The following is an 11,702-nucleotide window of genomic DNA, read 5'->3' as shown; positions in this document are numbered from 1 at the left end:
TGCTGATGTTCGTGACCTGCTCTGCTGCTGCCTGTTGCGGGCCTGTGTACTACTCGACGGACTGGCAGAGTCGCAAGGGTGCCGAGGACGGCTGAGTTAGGCAGAGGCTGAGGGAGTAGTAGGTCGGTGGCAACTTCGAACAGGGCCGACACTGACAAGTTGTAGAGTTAGTGTTGGCGTGAGGAGGGTAGAAGCTAGAACGTAAACCCTCCACAAGGCGCTGCCCTACGCCCAGCGAGGAGTTGTGACAGTAGAACCTTGGCGAAACCACAGAGAGAGAGAGAGAGAGAGAGAGAGAGAGAGGGGGGGGGGGTTTCTAATCACCGAGCAAAAAAAAACGAGCGAAGACAAATTCGAGCAAATTGATACAACAGCAACAATGGTGAAAAAAAATGTCATGCACATTACTTTCACTACACAAATTAACACTCAATCGACAAAAAATGAGATTTTAGAACCAATACGAAAATTGAATACCCGAGGCACAAGCAATCTCTTCATACTTGAAACATATACAAATCAATTCCATGTGGCATACCTCCTCTCAAAAATGCTGAAAGAAAAAAATAATGTCAACAATGGTGAAAGAAAAAAAATATGTCATGCACATTACTTTCACTACACAAATCTAACACTCAATCGACAAAAAATGAGATTTTCCCCAGGCACAAGCAATTACTTTATACTTGAAACATTTACAATTCAATTCCATGTGGCATACCTCCTCTAAAAAATAAGTTGTAAAAAGTTTGGCAAGTTCCATTTTACCAATCACCAAAAGTTCAAGTCAAAACTTCTTGTCTCACCTAAGTTTGTTGGCATCTTATGGAGCATTGGCTTCTAAGCTGCCTCTTAATTCTCTGAACCCTCCTAATTGCAAATTTAAGGATAAAATAAAGGTTGAGGAGGTGCCTTGTAGGACCTACAAATTGTTGCTTTATCTCATCACTTTGCTTTTGGAACCACTTTCCTTGAGACAATTTCTTGCCTAACGAGTCTATTGTGAGATCAGTAGACAAAAACGATACGACCAGAGCTGACCAAAGCCAAATGCAAGTTCTTCTACACAGGAAAGGCCCAAGTCTCAATTGCATTTTCCTGTTGGATGCAAAGATAAATTCATGAAGCAACAATTCCTTAAAACTTCTATATTGTGAGTGCTCTCACTGTTAAAAACACCCAAGGCCATGGCACAACTAGAGAGTCATCTAATCCTAGGATATCCATGCAAGATTGAAAGAATCTTTTAGTCCTAGCTCAGAGAATGGTGATTTACAACTTCCAAAGCCTGCCAGATCTTTTGCAGCAATAGGTAAACAAGAGAAACCATCACAAGAACATAGGTACAATAGAACTGTTTCTTCTACAAGCCGACGTTTATGGCTACAATCCATTGTCCCTCCAATCTTTCACAGTACTATCGTATGTGACTTAGGATAAATATCAAACGTCATTAGCGCTATGGGTTATACCATGTTTGAATGAATCGAGAGTGTTGGTTCGAATCTTGACTTGTGTTGAACAAAGTTCATGCTCATTTGTAGCCCGTCCTAGTTTGGATCCCGAGCTGTGTTAAACAAAGTTCGTGCTCATTTGTAGCCTCTGTTCAAACATGTTTGGTGGAACGAACTATTGACTGGTTAATCTACTAAGTAGGTTGTTCCTGCGGCTACATGGCTGGCTCTCAAGGATTCCATATCCTTGAGAGTCTGATATTTATCAAGAGCCAGATTGTGTGGTCGTGATCCTATGGGCAGGAAGCAGCAAATGGGCAAAACGTAGCAATTGTAGGTGCGAGTGAGAAAAACGACAACAAAAAATAAATCATTCACAAAAGCTTGGAATCCAACTCATTTTGACAAATCCTATTTTTTTCAAGGGAAAATTATCGAAGTACCCCTCTAATTTGCGGAAATCCTCAAAATACCCCTCATATTTTGGAAATTCTCAAAATAGCCTTGTATCTATTTTGGTTGGATTCTTCAAGATTTTTTAATCTTTATTCCTTTTTGAAAATTGAGATCCGTTTTTGAGTGCTTAGCATGGAATTTGTCACAAATTAGCTCACAAAAGGGCAATTATGCTCAAAAAATAATGGAGACGAATAAAATAATGGAGCAATTCGTCTCCAGAGCCTACATAACCAACTCAAATTCTAATTTTAGCATCTTGTATTGATAGACAATCAGTGTTCTTGTGAAAAGCTTCAAAAAAAAAAAAATCTTTGAAGAAATATAACTGGACGTATTTAGGGAATTTTGAAAAATTTAAAGGACATTTTGAGAATTTAGGACAAAAGATCGAGGGTACTTTGGAAACTTTTGAAATTTGAGGGCAACTTAAAGGGGTATTTTGGTAATTTTCCCTTTCACTGGTTTGTTACTGCAACCAGTCCGCGCCGGCGCGGAATGGTTGCAGCAGCAGACTAAGGAGCTACTGGAGTGTGCGGTCCCTTGCAGCTGGCGGCCGAGATCACCTCCTCCAGTCACTGCGGTTGTAGTCACGGAAGAAAACCTCTACTTTGAAGCCAGAAAAGCGTGTGCGGGGAGAGCCCCTATGATCCTTCCGCCCTTCTCAGGATGCTTTGCCTCCCTCCCCACTACACATCTACTCGCCTTCAGCCAGTTGGGGGGGGGGGGGGGGGGGGGAGAGAGAGAGAGAGAGAGAGAGAGAGAGAGAGAGAGAGAGAGAGAGAGAGAGAGAATGGCTTCTTCTCAGGTCCTAGCAGACTCCCACTTTGAGTGTGGCGATGGCCTACAGACCTGATGACGACTATATATGATTACCTCTTCAAGGTGGTTCTAACGAGTGACTCTGGTGTAGGCAAGTCCAACCTGCTATTGCGCTTCTCTCACAATGAGTTCGCCCTAGAGTCCAGATCCACCATCGGCGTCGAGTTTGCTACCCGCACAATCAATGTCGATGGCAAGACCATCAAAGCACAGATCTGGGATACTGCCAGCCAAGAAAGATACCGAGCAATCACCAATGCATATTACTGGGGTGCAGTGGGTTCTTTGCTCGTGTACGACATAGCTAGACATATGACTTTTGAGAACTCAGGGAGCACACAGACTCAAATGGTGTGACAATGCTTGTGGGAAACAAATCCGATCAGCGACACTTGAGGACAGTTTCAACAGAGGACAGCCAATCTTTTGCAGATAGTGAGTGTTTATTCTTTACGGAGACCTCTGCCTTGGAAGCAACAAACGTTGAAAATGCATTCACGCAAGTCCTTATGCAGATTTACAGAGGGTGGTTAGCAAAAAGGCGCTTGACATAGGCGAAGACCTTGCTGCTGTACCAAGCCAAGGGCAAACGATTAGTTATACAAGTAATGAGTCGACGACACCTAAGAAAGTTGGGTGTTGTTCAACATAGTGGTGAAGGCCATCATAAAGTTGTCATGAACACATTGTGGACTTTGTAAGCTACCATGTGTCGGTTCTCTGCCAGGCAGCAAGCTTTTTCGTTTGGATTCATTGGAGGAAATTTATGGCAACATTCGAGCAGACATAGAGCTGTTTCAAGAGGTAACAAGGTAGGTGCCGTATATCTGTGGATGATCCTCTTGCTTTTGAGATGCAGCAAGAAGAAGATGGATATTCTAGAGTGTGTGAATACCTGCAATCTTCTCTGACTTCATTTGTCATGAGGTGGGGAAATGCTTTCTGGGCTGGTTTTGAAGAGGCTTTATGATACAAAACTAGTCTTTGGAGCTGGCCATGCTTGGAAGTAATTTCAACATGTTCTAGATACTGCTTCTGTTGGTTGGAAAATTTAGGAGGTTTCTGATATAGAGTTTTTTGTAGCAAGCAACTTCGTTGTGCTAGATGTCTTGTAGACTATTGTATTTTGGTCATGGTAGATTACTTAAGGTTTGGTCACAAAAAGAGAGAGAGAGAGAGAGAGGGATGGTCCTGTGGTCTTTAACAACAAGCCTTCATTTTGGTGAGAGATGTCGACACTTTCAGCTTCACGCTGGACATAGAGCTCAAAGGCGCGATCCAGATCGTAGGCTCCTGAGACTGCTTAAAATACACTGAACCCTTGGTTTTTTCTATCATTGCTTAGGCCCTTGGTTGGGATTGATCACTTTTTACTATAAGACACCATTTTACACTTCGATAAATGGCTACCTATAGGAGAGTGAATGTTAGAGGCCTACAGTAATGGTACAAACCACTGCAGAACATTACAATGTATGCACTTCGGAGTCATGTTTGATAGGTTGAAAAAGTGCGCTTCAAAGAATCCCGAAGACTATGGATGGAAATGTATTCCAAATGGATAATAGAGGTGGAAAGTGCTAGAATAGCATATGCTAGGTGCCCTTGGCTTGTTGTAAGTACCGATGTGGAATGGTTTCGTCGACACTTGTGACAAGTCGGAGGCATTTATTTGTTCCATGATTGAAATTGGCTCCAAGTTCGGTTCCGTGGGATTAGTCATCATGGGATTTGAGTTTGGTTGTGGGGTTAGTTTGCAACAATGGAAAACCTTCTTGTACTTCTGCAATTTTCTAAGTAATAAAGAATGTCTAAAGGGACTTGCTCAATTATTTCATTGCTCAGAAATACTCGCTCGCCAATTTGTATAACCCGAGAGAGAGAGAGAGAGAGAGAGAGAGAGAGAGAGAGAGAGAGAGAGAGAGAGAGAGAGAGAGAGAGAGAGAGAGAGAGAGAGAGAGAGAGAGAGAGAGAGAGATAGATAGATAGATAGTTCTATTATCGTCCTGGGAGGTCAAATATGACCTATGGGACCAAATGAACATGTCACGTGGTGTGAGTGGAGTTCATAAGTGACTCTCGATGCTCAAAAATGGCTGAAATGAGCGTCGCAATAGAGAGTCCACATCGTGGTTGGGAGAGGAAGGTATGTAGGGAGAGCTCATGGCTGAATATATGGGGAAAAGAGGACCTAATGTGGTCAAAAGCTGAGCACTCAAGTAGTGTGTGGTACTCACTCTCTCGCACTTGACGAGGGCATAAGGGGCAAAGTCTGACACTCCTCGCCAGTGCCCCAACGTCCTGTCTCGCAGCGTAGAGAATGGGAGCTAAGACGAATGGAGGCAATGGTGCGGATCGCACTCAACGGGATGGGCTCAAGGATGTAGGAATGGGTTCGGTTACCTCGTTCTGAGAAGAAGAGAGATTTGTAGTTTGGGGCAACGTGTGTGGTGTAATGGCTGAAGCAAGAACCTCCAGATTTCTCCCAAGCCATGATACATTGGCGTTGTAAGAAGGCCTCATTAACTTGGGAGTCGATCGACGCATCCTTGACCAAGTGACATGCATCCCATCTTCCAAACCATTTCTTGATATCAAGCATCCACCCCGAACTTAGTATTTTGCTCTTGCATGTCTTTTGAACCTTTTGACTTGCTTCATATGCGATTCTAGGAAGTCGATGCAAAGGGCTACGTTGTGTCTTACGCATGTACTCCACAACCCTTTCCATGCCCAAGACCTCAATGGGAAGCGATCCGGACTCAAGAAGTAAGAGCATGTAGGGTGTTTGTGTCTTGACTTGGAGAAAGTTGGTGAGAAAACGCTTTTGGACATTCTCAAACTCTTTCCAAGTAGACTTCCCGATGCTTCCACCCCACACCTCCACTCCATAAAGAAGCACCGGTGTCACCAATGTGTCAAAGAGGTACTTTTTGAGAGCCCAACACTTGATCTCTCCTGCATTGCACATGTTCTCAAATGCATAATAAGCCCTCTTTCCAGCTTCCAAGCGACGCATTGCACAATCCTTCCATTTATGATTGGATGGAACCTCAAGGCCAAGGTACTTGAAGTGATCTACCACTTCAAGTTTCTCATTGTTGTATACAATGCATGGATTTTCGTCATTGAGGGTCTTTACAAGCATAACCTTGGTTTTGGATCCATTCACGATCAGCCCGCTATGTAGGCAAAAGCGTTCCAAGACACTCATAAGCTTTTGTGCATCTTCTAAGGTATGTGCCAAGAGCACTACATCATCGGCATAATGCAAAAGCATGATCACCGCATTTCCAATCTTAACCTCTTCTATGCCTTCTTGCTGCATAAAATCAAGAACCATGTATTCCAATTCATCAATGAGTAGCCCAAAGAGGGTTGGGGAAAGTGGGCATCCTTGTTTGACACCAATAGTGCTTGCAAAAAATTCTGAAATTCCATCTCCCATACGTAATCGACATATCACTTTTTGGTAGATGCGAAAGACTGCATGCATAAATTCTCTCGGCACTTGAAGGCTTTGTATACGTCTCCAAAGATTTCCTCGCGGTACCATGTCAAAAGATTTCTTGAAATCCACAAAGCAACAATACAACTTTTTTCCTTTCAATCGAGACGCTTCCATAAGAACTCGAAGAGTGACAAGGTGATCAATAGTGCTATGATGCTTTTGAAAACCTGCTTGGCCAAGCGCACGTTTGCCATTCTTTTCAGCCCATTCACTTATCTTCATCTTCTTTGCCATCAAAGAACCAACCATTATAGTGCGATAGTTGTTCACATTGTTTACATCTCCTCCTTTGTGCAAAGGTTTGATCCAATTTGCACTCCAATCATGAGGCATGCCATACTGAAGTGCAAGGTTAAACATATCGCATATCCAATATCGGGTTTTCTTGCTTGTCCATTTAATCATTTCAGCCTTGACACCTTGAAGGTCACCTGCCTTGCGAGTAGCAAGTTTCTCAAGCGCGCGGCATACATCTTCAATGGTAAAGAAGGGAGACATAAATGGAAGGGAGCTACAACCCTCCATCTTATCAACATTGGGTTGCTCATAGAGGTTCTTACAATGCATATACATATCCTCAAGAGTCAAGTCACCAAAGCTCTCAACGCGCTTGCCTTTTAGATTTTGCCAAAACTTGCCACATGCATGTGCTTTCTCTTGTGCTAAAAGAAGTTGTTTTTCGACTTCCCACCTTCTCCTCTTCTTTTGAACAAGTGCTTTGTATGTGTGTGAACATTCCAAGTAAACTTCCTTGTCTTTGATTGCATCCAAGAGAGAGAGAGAGAGAGAGAGAGAGAGAGAGAGAGAGAGAGAGAGAGAGAGAGAGAGAGAGAAAAAAGAAGAAGAAGAAGAAGAAGAAGAAGAGAGTTTTAACGTCGTAGGAAACTATCCCAAGAGACCTTAAATATCTAACCGATGAGGAGTTGAACTCAAGACCTGTTATGAGAGAGAGAGAGAGAGAGAGAGAGAGAGAGAGAGAGAGAGAATGAATTGTTATATTCAAAAGGCCAAAATGATCTATGAGACCAGATTGTTACAATGTGGTGGATCTGATACAAAGTGAAAGTAACAAAATGAAAATGAAATACTATGAAATCCTAAGCTGGTAATGTGAACTAAGCAGCTAGCTGGATAGCTAAATCACAAGTCACAAGAGATCCAGCATTGGTCGCTGGCGGATCTCATCAATCTCCTCCATGGTCAGCAGTCTGACTGGGCGTCGTGCATGTTGGGCTAAAGTGATCCGAATCCTCTGATGTAGTCTCTGTCAATGCTGTGTAGTCCTCCATAGTCGTGGGCATCTGGATCTCCCCAACTCAGTTGCTCGATCGATCAGTGTGCCTCTCGTGTGAGGCGACAATATCTGGTGTGGTAGTAGCTCCTGTGTGTGTCCAGTGTCTGCCCTAAAGAAGTCTGTGATGTGTATGTGAGATTGGGTGGCCTCTCCTCTCATCAGGCTCTCTTTGTGTCTAGGCAGCTCGCGCAGAAACAAACCGAGGCTCCTCATACCTCATGACTGTGGAGAGTGGTCTAAATCCCTCTCTAAGAGCAAGGAGTGGAAACGGCCTCGTATCTTGTAGTAGACGAGGCAGTGGCATGTGTAGTGTACTTTATCTCAGGCTCCATGTCACACAAGGGGCATGTCCTAGCCTCTGCTGGTACTCCGTGGTATCTCCCAGTCTCGATCCGTAACTGGTGTGAAGATGTGCATATCTGGCCAATAGCACACCGCATCCCATGAGACAAGTGGGTGTCCATGTATCTGGGCCTCATTACAAAACCGTACATCATAAGCTCGAGAAGATGCTCTCTGTAGAAAGCCATCTTTGTGCCCAACACCTTGCTAGCTGTATTCATGTCCTCCTAGTGTCTTGCTGAGTCAGGTCCCGACGGATGAGCCTAGTGATCTTGGACTATGTAAGAGTCAGGGAGGGTGCATGTACTGGAAGGGTGGTAGTCTGTCTATACTGAACCCATGCGCCTCGAACCATGATGTTATCTCCCCATACCAGCATGCTATATCTCTTTGCATGGCTAACTGTCAAGAGGACTCCAGTGCAAGGAGGTCGTATCTGTCTCTGGGAAGTTCCCACATGTGATGTGAAGGAAACATATGTGGTAAGCGCCTCAACCACTAGTAGGGGGGCAGCTAGATCTGCTCAGATAATGGCACGTGGTACTGAACCTTTGGCTCTAATGAGCCACGAGATCATGGAGACCAGGGGCGTTTCCATGTCTCGCAACCCATCAGTGCGACTTGTCCTCCCATGATGATCCAAAAAGTCTCTGAGGCTCCTGAACTTGAACCTGTGAACACATCCTCTCCAATCTACCCAATGCCGAATGGGCTCTGGTCAATCTAGTCTCTAGTGCTCTCCTCAATGAAATTGTTGGTCCACTAAAAACCACTCCAAGGTAAGTGTAAGCATATGTATACTCCATGGTCTCCTGGCGGTATGTGAATGTGGGCGATGACCTCTTGATCCACTATGGGATGGTATTAATTACCATGGCCTTGGTTTTACCAAGGTTGACAGACAAACCACTTTCATGGGCAAAACTATGCAAAGCATCCAAGTGATGTTGCATCCCCTTTGGAGAGTCGGAGATCAACACAATATCATCAGCATATAACAATAGCGGAATCCATGTCCCTGCCACCGGTGCACCTCTATCCCCATCTCTCTCAAGGTAGTCAAAAACCTCACCCACATACATACCAAATAGAAATGAGCTCTATGGGTACTCCCATCTCCTATAATGTGCGCATCAATCTAGCTCTGGGTACTGTGTCAAATGCTTTGTGGAAGTCCACAAAGCTACAATAGATCCGTCGCCCAAGGGATCTGCGCTCCTCGATGATGGCCCTCAGCGATATGGTCAAGAGTGGAAAAACCTCTCTTGAACCCTGCATGCCCCGATGCACTTACTCCCTCTCTCTTTGCCCATCTACTAAGTTGCCGCTCAAGAATGGATGCGTACAACCATGCCAATTTGTGTCCAATAATGACAGTGCAATAATTCCCTGGCTCCATAGGGTCTTCTGATTTGAAGATAGGTACAATCGTAAATAGGCTCCAAGTATCAGGCAAGCCCTCACACATGGCACGGTTAAAAACGACTGCTAGAAGCTCTGCTAGTAGATCTCTAGCATGAATGAAATGTTCAGCCACCAAGTCATCATGATCATATGCTCTCCCAATCCTCATCTTGTCAATGGCCCATCTCAACGGTGAAAAAAGCACATGTGTGTGGGCATGGATCAGGGGATCGAGAAGGGGGGTATGTCCAGAAACTGTGTACAAAGATGATGCGTACTGACCCCAAGTCTCTGTAGAGTTAATTGCGGGGGGGGGGAGAGGGCTCATGAAAGAGCCGCCATGCCTCACACAAGTCCTGACTCAAGAATAGCTGGTGGAGATTCTGCTTTAGTCGAGCAAAAAATGCCCTCTTCTTCCACCGCACCAGGTGTCGAAAGTCAATCTATGATTGTTTGTGAGTGATGTCCCCCAAAAGAACTTCCCTCTGAAGTCTAGCTCTAGTATGGCGGCATTCCTCATCATACCAGCTGTTCTGAGGCATGCTCCCAGAACGGCGTCTATGCTCAAGCTGGGTGTGTGGGTATGCCTTTGCTGTTGCATCATGTAATGTCTGTGTCAATATAGTAGTAAGCTCCTCCAGAGGTCAAGAGGTCAAGAGGTCAAGAGAGAGAGAGAGAGGGTCAAGAGGGAGGAGAGAGAGAGAGAGAGAGAGAGAGAGAGAGAGAGAGAGAGAGAGAGAGAGAGAGAGAGAGAGAGAGAGAGAGAGAGAGAGAGAGAGAGAGAGAGAGAGAGAGAGAGAGAGAGAGAGAGAGAGAGAGAGATCATAGGGGCGAGCACTGGTGGATTAGAAACAAAACAAGGTGGGAATGTCAAGCCATGGGCTCCCTGTTCCTTATGGCTACCCTCCATCATGTTGCAAGTATGCCAACTACTATGCATTTTTTACTATGGCGATGATGGCTGCCAACTCCATGTTGTTGGAGTGTTACTATATACATGTGGTAGTGATGTGTGTGAACACACTAGGACCATCGGGGCATTTTTTCCCTCTTTAGGAGGTTCCCCCCCCCCCGAGCATTGTATATATGCCCACACTCTAGGGCCATCAATCTTTCCATTGCACACTAAGTAACACACTCTCTATTGTGTGCCTTGAGCTTCCTTCGTCTTCTCCAAGCTGTGTGCGTTTCTCTGCAACCCTAATTCCAACAATTGGTATCAGAGCAGGGTGCGTTCTCCCGAGCTTAGTCGCCAACAGCTCCAGCACACGCGTGCTCACTTTCTCCTATTTCTGTGAGCTTTGGCGAGAGTTCACAGGTTGACAAATTTTTTGGGTACGCTCATAGAGCTCAATCGGCTCAGATTTCTGATTCGGGCTCATTTCAGCCTTCGTTTCCACTACAGGTAGTATTGCACAAGCTATTTTGTCATTTTGTGAAGAATTTTTGTTAGTGCCATTTTCTGAATAACAGGCGCCTTACAGTAGTAGACTGCTTGTGCTATATAGCACATGTTGTTCCCTCTTTGTTTCTCCTCTTTTCGGGAAGTTTTCACATCAGGTGCAGCATTTACCATGGCTGACAACAACACATATGTGTTCAAGATGTTTGTTGCTAAGGACAGATTAGATGGGGACGATTACCCTATGTGGGCTTACATGATGCAACATGTTCTTGTGTCAAAAGGGCATCTAGAATATTGTGCAGGGCATTAGTGTATGTCCTATTTTTTAGGATGCAGGCGATTTTGAGGATGTTGCAGGTCTTGCTGTAAGAATTGCTGCTATTAGAGTTGTTTTGCCTACGGCAGAACAATCTCGTTGGGATGTAAAGGATGCACAGGCTCATGCATTGATTGTGTTGTCTGTGAAGCGCACTGTTGTTCCTCACATTCGTTCAGCAAGTTCTGCAAAACAGGCTTGTGATATTTTGGCTGGTCTTTATGTAAGTTGCAATGGGGCTAAAAATGCTTTGCTGCGTAAAGAGCTGAAGATTATGCATGAGGAAGATGATATGGACACTTTTCTTGCTGGTGTCAAGGATATCAATGAGCAACTTATTTTTTGCAGGTGAAGTCATTTCAGACAGTTCCCTTGTGCAGACTGTTCTTGATGCCTTACTTGATTCATACGAGACTTTTGCTAGTACTTGGAGACTTATGACCCAAGGAAATACTGAAGTTGTCAAGTTTGATGCATTATGCACATTGCTGTTGCAAGCTAGACAACGTGCAGTTGAATAGGCTTTTATTGCTTCTCAAAGAAAGGGTGGTAACAATAATGCAACCACTTCTTATGGTTCTGCTATGAGTGGCCAAACTTCTGTTCCCAATGCTTCTGCTGGCAGCACTTCGTTTGGCAATTTTTGGTGATAAGGGCAAAAAGAAGATGCGTTGCCATTATTGTAAAGTAGTCTCACA

The 11,702-nt window shown here is 44.4% G+C and overlaps 1 protein-coding gene and 1 pseudogene across 1 annotated transcript in view; one reads left to right on the top strand and one right to left on the bottom strand.

The window, feature by feature from the left end:
* The window catches only part of LOC147434756 (uncharacterized), a 1,484-nt gene extending 1,187 nt beyond the window's left edge, over positions 1-297 (bottom strand). Inside the window, exon 1 of the mRNA XM_086490026.1 lies at positions 1-297. This exon is cut by the window's left edge and continues 1,187 nt beyond it. The gene's annotated coding sequence lies outside the window, so the exon portion shown is untranslated.
* Positions 298-2,749: 2,452 nt separating this feature from the next.
* LOC147434755 (ras-related protein RABA1f pseudogene) lies at positions 2,750-3,384 on the top strand (annotated as a pseudogene).
* The last annotated feature ends 8,318 nt before the right edge of the window (positions 3,385-11,702 follow it).

This window comes from Adiantum capillus-veneris, chromosome 19 (assembly GCF_014529385.1).
Source record: "Adiantum capillus-veneris isolate H3 chromosome 19, ASM1452938v2, whole genome shotgun sequence".
Lineage (NCBI taxonomy): Eukaryota > Viridiplantae > Streptophyta > Polypodiopsida > Polypodiales > Pteridaceae > Adiantum > Adiantum capillus-veneris.
Note: the sequence above shows the minus strand (reverse complement) of the source record. Positions and strands in the feature narration are given on the sequence as shown.